The sequence below is a fragment of the Petaurus breviceps genome, unplaced genomic scaffold (genome assembly GCF_028583685.1).
Source record: "Petaurus breviceps papuanus isolate PSGF00001 unplaced genomic scaffold, PetGlider_PUasm1.0 90925, whole genome shotgun sequence".
Taxonomy (NCBI): Eukaryota; Metazoa; Chordata; class Mammalia; order Diprotodontia; family Petauridae; genus Petaurus; species Petaurus breviceps.
Genome location: NW_027187380.1, coordinates 34,651,476 through 34,664,133, shown reverse-complemented (window position 1 = coordinate 34,664,133; position 12,658 = coordinate 34,651,476). Strand labels below are relative to the sequence as shown.

Genomic DNA, 12,658 nt, shown 5'->3' with positions numbered 1-12,658 from the left:
ACATACATATTTTAAAAATAAACTATATGTAATGGAATTTATCATTTCATGATCATTCATGATCAAAAATATTTTTTGCTTGAGTAGTACAGGGTGTTGTGTGGCCACCATTTTCACTCACTGGGTTGACTCACTCATCCAATCTGCTGTCATACTGACAGGTCTGGACTTCTTGAGAAGGGCCATCACCACACCACAACTCAGCTTTCTCAGAATTCTAGAGGTAACCTTTTGCTAGGGGAAAGAGCAAGGTATCACTATGCTACTGAATCAAATAAAATTGCCATGACACACACAATGGTGCTTAAACTCTAAACATAAACCATTTACTTAATGAGAAGGCAAAACCAATAATCACAATCTATACAAAGAAAAGAGAGGAGTAATTAACATCACAAGTCACTTATAAATATAGTTCACAGACTCCTACCAATGTACACAGAATCTGTGGGGAGAGAGTGGGCACACACTTAAAGAAACCTAGGAGGGAGGCACATGAGCGGTGTGAATTGCTCAGAGCAACTCACAAATCTGGATAGTAAACCTTAATATCCATGGTCCTTCAGGACCAATCTGCAAACATGAAGCCAAGTATTTGCTAACTGTTGCCCTTTTGGTCCCACTGAAAAAAATAAATGATTACACTAGCATAACGATAGTCCCCTAACACTTCAGGGAGAACTACAAAGCAGACCAACCCATCCAGCTCCTCACTAAACAAGATACTTTTTGTGCAATAATTTTTTAGCATGTTATAGTAAATCAGAATTCACAGAAAAACTTCTTAGAATGAATATCTGGGCCGCGATCTGTGACCTCTTCTGGCTGTGACTGCGTCGGCGAGGGTGGTGTAAAGGGAGAGCTCCATGGACCCCCGGGATCTCTGATCCCACAGCCCCAACCATGCCCACGGTTCTTGGTTTCGAGGGTAGCGCCAACAAGATCGGCGTGGGCATCGTGAGAGATGGAGCAGTGCTGGCTAACCCTTGGCGGACCTACCTCACCCCTCGGGGCACCGGGTTCCTTCCAGGAGACACGGACAGGCACCATCGAGCTTGTGTGCTGGACCTGCTGCATGAAGCACTGACTGAAGCTGGACTCAACCCTAAAGACATTGATTGTGTCGCCTTTACCAAAGGCCCTGGAATGGGTGCTCCACTAGTCTCAGTGGCTGTTGTTGCCCGAACTGTGGCACAGTTGTGGAATAAGCCATTGGTGGCTGTGAATCATTGTGTGAGCCACATTGAGATGGGTCGCCTCATCACTGGAGCCACTAGTCCAACTGTACTCTACGTCAGCGGTGGAAATACTCAGGTAATTTCATATTCAGAGCATCGCTACCGAATCTTTGGGGAAACCATCGACATTGCTGTTGGTAATTGTCTGGATCGATTTGCCCGAGTTCTGAAGATCTCCAATGATCCCAGCCCTGGCTACAACATTGAGCAGATGGCAAAGCAAGGCCAAAAGCTAGTGGAGTTACCATACATTGTGAAGGGGATGGATGTCTCATTCTCAGGAATCCTGTCTTATGTTGAGGAAGCAGCTCATCAAATGCTGGCTGCAAATGAATGTACCCCTGAAGATCTTTGTTTCTCTCTCCAGGAAACAGTGTTTGCAATGCTGGTGGAAATCACAGAGCGGGCCATGGCACACTGTGGTTCGCAAGAAGTCCTCATTGGGGGAGGTGTGGGATGTAATATGAGGCTACAGGAGATGATGGGGACAATGTGTGAAGAACGTGATGCCCAGCTCTTTGCCACTGATGAAAGATTTTGCATTGACAATGGAGCTATGATTGCTCAGGCTGGCTGGGAGATGTTCCATTCTGGACATAGAACAGCACTCAGTGATTCTGGGGTAACTCAGAGGTACTGTACTGATGAAGTAGAAGTGACTTGGAGGAACTGACCTAGTGAGGAGAGGGCCACACAGAGTCTACACCAAGGAAAACCTGAATATGTGGAACCTTCCTATTTTCTGGTCACATAGTGGGCTTCAGAATAGGTTCCCTACTCCTTCTTCTGGAGAGCTGAGCTTCATAACATGGATTTCTCAGAACCCATGTGAATTGGCCTTGTGCCAGGGACATAGAGCTACACTAAACAAATGCTTGTTGATCTGAAGAGCTGACGAAATAAAAGTGTTATTGACTAAAAAAAAAAAAAAGAATGAATATCTGGATTATGTAGAAAAGCCTAGCCAATAGGATTTTGCTTTAACCATTTTCTTACAACAAAACAGCTACAAAGCCTGTCTTGCCCTTTCCTGGGCACCTTCAGGTTTTTTTTTTTGTTTGTTCCTTCCTTTCTTTCCTCCCCCCCCTTTTTTTTTGCTACACAATGCCTCAAATCAGAACTTTGATGATCACTCAGTTTTCTCTTCTGAGGTAAAACTCAGGAAATCTACCCTTTTAAGTTACGAAGCCAACAGTCCTTATTTTATTTTCCCATGATCCCCAAATGGTCACATAATGTAATACTTTGTCAGCTCCATAAAAAGTCACACACAAAAGAGTGAAGATATCTCATGCAGCCTCAATGCCCTGCAGCCTTAGTCATTTCTCTCCCCTCAAACAGGTCTTATTAATTTGAGTGGCAGCTCACTATCCAGTCTTCCTAAACAGTGACTCTCTCCTCATACTTAATCAGAAGAACTGTGTTTCTTGGTATATAGATTTTATCAGTTTTTCATACACAAAATCTTTTTCTGCCCCTTTTGGCAACTAAACTGTTCACAAAGGAATTAATACTTCATAATTTTATATGTGAATGTTTGTTTTTATTAATAGTTACTCAACATAGAAAGGCAGCCTGATGTAGTGAAGAAAGAATTAGCCTCTGATTCAGTCAGAAAAACTCATTCAGGTCCCTTTTCTGACACATACTGGCTACATATTGATACAACTTTTCCAGGCAACTATATGATTGAAAGTTCCCAAATAGTTGTTAATCTGTATTGGTTAAAGAGGGTTCTTACACAGGTTCAGACCAAAAAAACAAAAACCAAAACCCAAGTTTATAATAAATGCAAAATATGAAAATTGAGGTTAGATAACAATGAGATGAAGTGATTTATTTAAGCTACATAGTTCAAAAGTCACATTAGATTGTTTGGTTCCAAAGTGAGTGTTCTTTCCACTATGCCACACTTCCTTTCATAGGAGCATCTGCCTCAATTGGCATTAACTTGGGAAGCTGAATCAGGCTCAGCTTCTGTCTTTCCTTAATAGGACATTAAGGCTATTTCCAAGCAATTAGAGTATTTGCTAATGCTTTCTTTCTGCAGTTCTCTGGAGCCCAGGGAGGAAGGAGTCATCTTACTTCCCATAATTAGCTCCCCACACACTAAGCCACATAAGTAAGCAGGAGAAAATATTCTTCAATTAGATTAAAGAAGAGTCTGTGTCAAGAGTAGGTGATGGTTGATGTTGGGGAACCTTTCAAGGGTATGTCTTCTCTAACTTTCTTAGAACAAAAGTGATATGGTACAGTCTCTGTGGTCAGGGTGTACAGCCAAAAAAATCATAGTCTGATAAGTAAGCAAAGATATTAGAGAAATAAGTGGATATTCCTAAAGAGAAAGTTAGTAAAGACAACAAATATTGGAATTCAACAGCTTCATGGGGAAGAGGGTGATTTTATAGGGCTGTGAGATAGTTTGAGTAGAGAGGGGATGATATCATTGAGAGCCTGTAAGGAATTTTGGGATCACTGGGAGATGGGCAAACTAAAGAGAAAAGTCATTGTCCTGGAAAGACCAGATATGTACTGCTGGCAGACAAACACCAGACATCAACCACATGGGTAAAGGACCCTGAATTAAGTATAAGCTATAGGATTTTTCCCCACTGGCTACATAGAAGAGGCTAGGGAGGGTTTTTTTTTTTTTATCTAGTCATCTTTTCTCCCTTCCTTTCTCTTCAGATTGCTGAGAGGTGAATTAATGATAGCTTCCCTTTGTCTTCCTGACAGAGAACCATACTGAGAAACCACAATTGATGTAAACAAAAGACAGGTCTCAAGGAGCAGATTGGGGTAGGGGACCTGGGAAAGAATCTTAAGATTCCATTCAACTTCCGCCCTTGGAAAGATATCTATAAAACATATAGGATTAAATGGTTCATAAAACATGACTACACATGGCTTTCTTCACCACTAAATTGAGTGAAATACCAGCTTTCACCTATTCTGTGAAATATAAAACCTTTTCAAGCATCTTTCACAGTCATACTCCACAATTGGGGCAGGGGGAAGAGCTCACTATTGCTAACTGTGCTGTTTCTTGGTGGCCTCAAAATCACTTGTGGCCCCAGATCTCATCTCCTCTCCACCCAAATCTCCACATTGTCACAATAAAACAACTCCCTCCTTCAAGGATCCATCAAATTCCTTTCTTGAAGCATATGTGTAGGGCCCAAGGGTCAGAGATCTGTCTAGCCAAATCAAATCAGTTTGGTTTCTCACTTGAGAGTGTGGAAGTGTTTGCCAGTTTTTCCCAGGTTTAAACCTTTTCAGGGACAGTTCCATGTTGTCTGGGAAGCTCTGCAGGCACCAGCTATGCTATAACTGTTTCCAATCTGCTTACCACATTGCCTTTCTGAATGACTGCTGATCCAGAATTGAGTTTATATACAAAAAAGCTTTCACAAGGGCAACTCAATCTCTTTCCTACCTGGCTACATTTGAGAGAGAAGTCAATAATTTCTGTAAGCCTCTGGATGGAAAGAGAACTAGCAGCCCATTCTCCCTCCTCACCTGGCTTGATATGAAGTCATGCACACCTGGCCTGGCTGTGCTCAGCCCCTAAGGTATCTATTCTTTCCTGCCTTAAGTAAGGGAATATTTATTTGAAATGGGATGGATTAGGCTATGACCCTTTAAGCTCCAAAAGGTTGAGGAATGTTAGGAGTCCAGGAACAAAATCCATGACAGGCTTTGAAGGCCATCAAACCTAGTGAGGAGTGAAGCCTACCTGAACCAGCCCAGGAGATAACTGCTTTATCAACTATGCCACATTCAAAAATGAATTTGGTGTTTGATGAATGCTTCACAGTGATCACTTTAAAATTGAGCCCACCCTTCCCAGGGACCAAGTAGCATAGGGGAAAATGTTGTTCTTGCTTCAGGAGTCTAATGCATTTATACTTCTGTTCTTGCTATATCTTCTTAGTAAATATCCCTATTGTAAAAGCTAATTAATGTCAAATGGTTAAATGAAAATGGAGTGCTAATCAATATATTGAAGATAAGAGTAAATAGCAGTAGTTAGATTATATTGAAGTGATAACCAGTAATTGATGTTTGTGTGGGGGTTATGCATAGCAGCCAGCACCCTAGTATACCTAGGATGGCTGCTAGCACAGGTTCTTTGATCTGCTTTTCTAAAGGAAAGCAAAGAGGGTTAACAACCTTACTTTAATGAAACATGTATCATTTACCTAGTTCAGGGGGAAAAGTCAACACCCTGAACTTCAGAGAATACAAACAGAAGCTACAAGCAGACAAAAATACAGAGAAAATAACACAATTCAGCAGACTAACAGACAGGGCTTCTAGTTGTCTGACCATCACATACATACAGTTAGTCACCAGAGAGAGAAGCACCAACATCTGGGTTTTCAAAGGGGGGGGGGGAGTTCAACAGCTGCTAAGAGTCTCATCTGGCCAAATCACACAACTCTTCCCAAAATGAGCCCCAAAGCAAAACCCCAACTCAGAAGTATAAATAGCTTTCTCCAGAGTCAGAGAACATCAAGCCTTGTGACCCACTTGACTACAAAGTAATAAAAGTTGTGCCTTCCGGAAAAACAAGCCTCCCTCAAAGCAAGCTTCTCCTGTGAGTTCTGCTCCACCCTTCAGCAAACTCTTCCCACCACAGGATCCATGTGACCACATTCAGCCTATTAGGGGGCAAAGTATATTTTCAAATCAGGAAAGGTCCTCAAATTCAACTTAGGCTTATTTAGGGGCAGGGAAGATCTTCAAATTCCCATTACCATTACAGGGGCACACTTAAGAATGGATGCTCAAGTAAATAGTGTTAAGAAGTCATCCCTCAGGGATTTTGTTAGAAGCCAGGGGAGAAAATTGGTAGCCAACAGCCCTGTAGGATACTACTCATCAATGCCACTGGTAATTAAGATAAGAATTCTTGGAGTCTATATGAGGTAAATAAACCTTAATCAATAACCCTTAACCATTAATCATATAGATTTGATTTAGCTAGGCTTCCCTTCATCTCCTAGGTTTAAGTACTGAACATTTTTTTCAAACTTACCTTGAATCTTGAGAAACAGCATAGTGTTTCAAAATAGGAAGCAAAAGAGTTGGGTTTGAAACCCAGGTTCTTTTAACAACCTTTTTATACCTCCACTCACCCACACCTACCCCAATCTATGAAATGCAATGATTCCTAAAGTCCCTGTCAGCTCTAAAAGTAATTTCATTATTTACCTTAGAGTTAATGTATGTACTTCAAAGACCTGGAATTTTTTTTCCTATCAAAAGTTCCTTAAGCAGTCTGTCCTCAATTTTTTATCTGCTTATAGATTGTCCTCAAGTAACAACTATTTCAAAAATTTTGTTTTTATATTTAGTGTTCAAAATGACAGGAAGTAGTACATGGTTCTGTAATCTGGATGGCCCAAATGGCAAACTGTGCCAGCTGGGAGACCTGTATTTTGTATTTCTCAAGCAGTTCTAAGAAGCCTCTCTGATGATCTGAGGAAGACACAGAATATGTAAATCAAGATCAAACTACTCTCACAGTTCCCATCAGAAGGCACATAGTGTGCACTCAATCCATGTTAGCTGAATGAGTAAATGAATAATTAATTTACAGACAGCCAAGGAGAGGGTGGCAGGGCTTCGCTCTATGTTTTCCCATCCTGGACTCATTCCATTTCTTTGAAGTGAATTAGATACAGCTCAAGTTCAAATTATAAGGACTACAACAGTGGCAGTCAGAATAGAATTTGAGACCTGGAAGGGACTTTAGTGTTTAGTTCAAATTTCCATCTTATAGATGGTGAAACTGAGGTCTATAGAGATTAAGTGAATGGTCCAAGATTGCACAGATTGCTAGTGGAAGAGCTGGGACAACAGCCTAGGTGATCTGGCTCTCAATGGCTCTCTTTGTCCTCTGCTCTCTTCCATATCGTAGGATCCATGGACAAAGGTATCTAACTTCTCTTTGAGACTCAGTAGAGAAGATCCTTAGTATCTTGGATTTGGGGTATTATTTGGGATATTTTGAGGAAATATCATTCATTTGAGACTGTGAGGGTTCCCCTGGGGATGCCGAGGTACACCTTGTGCTGGAAGCCCTTCGTCATACAGGCAGTGTCTGTCCAAGGCAGAACTCAAACCCAGGTCTTCCTGGCTTTAAGGTTCCCATTACACAATACTGCTTCTCTCTGAGAAAAGCATAAGCAAAATGTAACCAGGAGTAGTTTAGTGTCATAGAAATAGCCTCATAAGTGTCTGATGGACTCAGTATTATAGAGCTTTTAGATTTTGAGAAGTGATCTTGGGTAGGGCAATGCTATGGATAGCATGTCTGTAGATTTATATTAAGATGGTATGGTAGAAAGAGAAACCTGAATTCTAGTCTAGGTACTAACCAGCTGTGTGACCAGCTGGGACTTGCTCAGGTTATAAGAGTGACACCCAAAGAACACACAATTATACCTCTGGTTAAGTTAATCCTTAAGGTGCTTTCCATCTCTAATATTCTATTTAAGGCAGCCTAGTGTAGTGGATGGAGTGCTAGGCCTCAAGACAGGAAGACTCAGGTTTGAGTACTGTCTTAGACACTAATTATATAACTCTGGGCAAGCCACAGGATCACAGACTCATTTAAATTCTCTAAGTCTAAGTTTTCACATATGTAAAATAGTAACAATCATAACCCTTCTCTCACAGGGTAGTGGTAAGAATCAAATGAGATAACATATGTAATAGGCTTCGCAAATTTTATAGTATTATACAAATGTCAGCTATTATTATGATGATTCTAACATTTTGTCTCAGCAAGGTTATACTTAGAATATACGTGTCATTGGAAAAGGAGTTTATCATTATACCCTCTCAAAAGAACAAACCCAAGGACATAACTGAGGATATATATACTCTGGTTGTTTAGTTCCCTCAGGGGATGGAGGAGGTCAGAAGTGAGATGAGGGAACACTTCAACCCAACTACTGAACTTAACTCTGCTTGAATTTTTCTCACTTCCTTTGAGTCCTGGTAACCAATGTTACCCACTGCAAAGCAAACTCCAGGGATATAAGGTCCAGAAACTGCCTCTATTTGCACTACCTGCTTCTAGATAACATAGGACAAATATTGCCATCATCTTATTTATACCACTATATCTGCTGAAGTCATCAGCCCTCCCTCTCACAATGCAATTTTTAGATGCCCATGGCTCTTTTTCTAGAGTTTCTGTGTGCTTCAGCATTCTCTAGTCACCCAATACCACATGTTGAGAGTGGAAAACGTTCAGAATGGTCAAGACTATTTCACTATGTATGTACCCATTCACTTCCCTTCCCTTTTTGTCTCCTTCCTCATTGACTAATAATTGTAATAAACTCCCAGCAGAGGGTCATTTCTGGAGGGTTTCCGCCACCTTGTGGCCACATGCAGCATTTCTCTAAAAACAGGAAGGATTAGAGAAAAGTAAACTGGATAAAAGGATCTCAGAAATTTACCTTATCTATTGTCAGCCTCCATATAGTTTTGTGATAAGGGTGTGGTTTTTATCCTATCTTAAAAGTCTCTAAGAATTATACCCCAAGGAAAATGCTTATAGACACACATGATCCTTAAGCATCTTGTATACTGCAGATATCAAGTAGGCATTTTCATATAAAGAGTATAGGAGTTCTCTAATCTTTATGGAAAAGCTTCTGGAATTTCTATCCATTGCTTGTTGTTCTATACTCTGGGGCCAAATTGGAAAAGTTTTGAAATACATCTATGACATCTTCTCAAATACTTTTTGAAAAGACTATCTTGCTCCCCAACCCTCCCTCAAGCTTTTTCTTCTCCAGACTAGCCATCTCTAGTTTCATGACCCTTAGATAACAAGATCTCAATTTTCTTCCTGATCCTCCTTCACTAGAAGCACTCCAGCTGATTAGTTTTCTTCCTAAACTATAGTATGCAGAATTGACTACAAATCAACAAGCATTTATTAAATGTTTATTGTGTGCTAGGCTCTGAGCTAAATACTGGGGATTTTTTTAAAAAGGCAAAAACAGCTCCTCAGGGCGTTCTCAACATGCAAACAACTATTTGTATAAACTACAACAACTACTGTACAAACAAGATACAGGATAAATCTGACGTAATCTCAGGGAGAAGATATTTACAGCACTAACGGCCCAGGAAAGGCTACTTTCAGAAGATGAGATTTTAACTAAGCCTTGAAGGAAGCCAGAAAAGTCAGAGGGTATAGATGAGGAGAAAGAGCCTTCCAGGCATGGCGAATAGCCTCTGAAAATGCATGTGATATGATCCAAGCAGTGTATAGTGAGACCATCACTTCTTATTCTCTACACTGATTCAGTACATGTCTGCTTTACAATAAAAGCTCACTGTGATAAGGCTGACCTCCTTGAGCACACCTCACACATACCAGAGTTAATTCCCTGAATAAATTCAACCCAATTCAATAGATATTTATTGTCTGCCATATGCTAATATATATTCCTAATACCTATATTTGGGCTTTTGTAAAACTATTTCAATCTGACTTTAATGTTCTTGCATATAATAATGACCCTTCTGACTCATCCTTTTCCATTCTCCAGACATATATTCAAGAGAGTAAGGCTGGTGAATTCCCACAGCCCTGTCTCACTTAAATTCAATTCCCTTTTGCTTTTTTGTTTTGTTTTTTGGAGGGGAGGGCAACTGGGGTTAAGTGACTTGCCCAAGGTCACACGACTAGTTTTTTTTGTGTGTGTTTCAAGTGTCTGAGGCCCAATCAGAACCCAGGTCCTGACTCCAGGGCCACTAGCTGCCCCTATTCAATTCACTTTCAAGTTATCACTTGCAATCACTGATGTCACTGGTCTTCTTCTAGAAAGAAGGACAAAAAACAATCCACGAGTACTAAGTAGTAGTGAAGAGGGTCATCATAAAATGATGAGGTATAGGGTTAGGGATGCCCAAAATACCAACACACCAGGTCCTGCCAAATGAATTTGACTTAGGTCTTCTCTCAAAGAAAATCAAAGTTTATTAAAAGTTCGCCATATTGGGTAGACTCTTAAGGAGCCTAGGTATCTGTGACACTTGCATTGGGCAAGCGGGCCAGAATCATCTGACAGAGTGAGTCTGCGCTAAATCATTATCTGGCCTTCCTCCTCTCAAGTACCCAAGATGGGGTCTGATATATAGAAAGGTAGAGGTAGGAATCTAAGGGAGGTCTAGAGGAGGAGTTTGGGGAAGGTCTTCAGGAAGAGTCAATGAGGTCAGACTCCAGTAATGAATGATTAAAGGTGGGAAGTTGCTGGAGGCTACCTAGAGAAGACTGACAATAGTGGGTTAGGCCAGTTGAAGAGTTTAACAGATTTGGGTATAGATATTTTGGAAGGATGTAGGGTAGGGGCTAGCTGGATAATGGAGGGCCAAGCTAGTATCAAAGGTTTGGGCAAAGCCACAATGAAAGGCTTATGGCCTCATGCAAATACCCTATGTGGGAAGATTCAAGGAGAGCTCAAGGGGGTTACCAGAGCCGGTACCTTACCAGTGAGGTAACCCACTAAGGACCCAAATGACCAGCTGTAGTTGGGCTATGCTTCTCCTTCCTTCTTCCCTTCCTCTGCCCACATGGGGAATCATGCACTTAAATGCTGGTGCTCTGCTCAAAGAAAAGTGAATTTCATGAAAGAGCTCTGGAAAACCAGGCTTTGATAAGGCCCATTGAGATTCAAATGAAGCTACTTGAATATGCTTATTTCTCACCAAGCCTTAATCACTGAATGGGTGTTGCCTCAAACAAACTGAGGCTTGGGAAAGACCTTACAAGAAATATAAATTTCTTGAAATAAGGCTCTGAAAAAACAGGCACTGATAAAGCCATTGGGATTCAAATGGAACTACTAGATAATACCTTAAACTCAAATCACTCTGGCTCTCACAGATTGGCCAATAATAGGTTCCAACCTAAGCCTCAGTTGGTCTTTGTTTGGGTTTGGTTGGCTCCCAGTGAATGTAAATAGCAATTGTTTTTGTTCTGGCCAAAAACCCGGAGGTTCTTCCCCTTCCAGACTGATTTTTTTTTTTTCAAATAAGTAAGAGGTCTTCTTTTGCCTCTCTTCTTACCTGCCAATCACTGAATGGGTATTGCCTCAAACTGAGACCCGTAAAAGGCCTTAGCGTAAAAAGGAAATGGTCTCCCACTGCATCTGGACCATCTCCAGTCATGCAGATCTATGTCTTACCACTACATTCAGATGGCTCTGGAGGAGAGGGTAAGGCTGGTAAATTTGCATAGCCCTGCCTCACTTAAATCCAATTCATTTCACCTTCCTGAAGTCATTGGTCCTTTTCTAGAACAAAGGACAAACAACAACAACAATCTAAAACCCATTTCTCCATCCTTCCAAGCTTCCTCCAAGACTTCTTTGATTACAACTATAGTCCAAAAGGATCTGTCTCTTTTCTAAATTCCTACTGTTTAACTTGTTATTGTTCCCTATTTCTTTCTTGTGCTTTTCATACCTCCCCCAAATGACTCCCATGTTTTGTTTTCTTTTGGATACAATGTGATGCACATAGTAGGTATTCCGTACTTTTGTGGACTGACTAAATCTTGTGGTAATAGTTTGAGCCTTAAGTGAATAACAAGTTTATTACTATCAGAACATAAATATCTTAGGGAAATAACAAATGTCTAGAAGTACTGCTTTCTGACTTGATGCCAAAGGACCCACAGTTCTAGAAAATGTCCTATTAGTATATGAAATTATTCTAGTGCTCCAGATTTGCCTATTGTAATGGGATGTAAATTTAAAGATATTCCCTGGCCCTAGGCTAAAGTGCACCTGGAGCGGGAGGCTTGTTTTTCAGTAGATACTTCTTGATTGGCCAGTGAGTCAATAAGGTTGTTACATTCTCTGAGCCAGGAGAAGGCTATATAAGCCCTGATGTGTAGCTTTGTTTTGGGGCTCACTTTGAGAAGTGTTCTGTGATTTGATCAGATGAAATTCTGGGAAGCCGATGTCTAGAGCCCCCCCGGCTTTGAAACCCAGATGTTGTTTGATATGGATGTAATGGTTGGACAGTTTGGAAATCTGTCTACTTGATCTGTTTCTCTGACTTGATAATTCTGTCTGTATATTCTGAAGTTTGGGGTGCTGACCTTTTTCCCCTGAACTAGGTAAACAATACATATTTACTGATTAAAGTAAGCTGGTTAACCCATTTTGAGTTGCTTTCCTTTATCAAAGCAGATCCAAGAACCTGTGTTGGCAGCAAACCCTGAGGACGCTTGGGGTGCTTGCTGCTACACCTATCCACAATGGAAATCTTCAATCAGCTTCCCTGTGAAAATTTATACCATTCCAATTTTACATAGGTGGCAAAGGAAGAGAAAGAATTGGGCCTATAATTGTAGGTAGTACTAAAAATACTGTTTTTGT

The 12,658-nt window shown here is 40.8% G+C and overlaps 1 pseudogene; it reads left to right on the top strand.

The window, feature by feature from the left end:
* Positions 1 to 781: 781 nt before the first annotated feature.
* LOC138152703 (tRNA N6-adenosine threonylcarbamoyltransferase pseudogene) lies at positions 782 to 2,172 on the top strand (annotated as a pseudogene).
* The last annotated feature ends 10,486 nt before the right edge of the window (positions 2,173 to 12,658 follow it).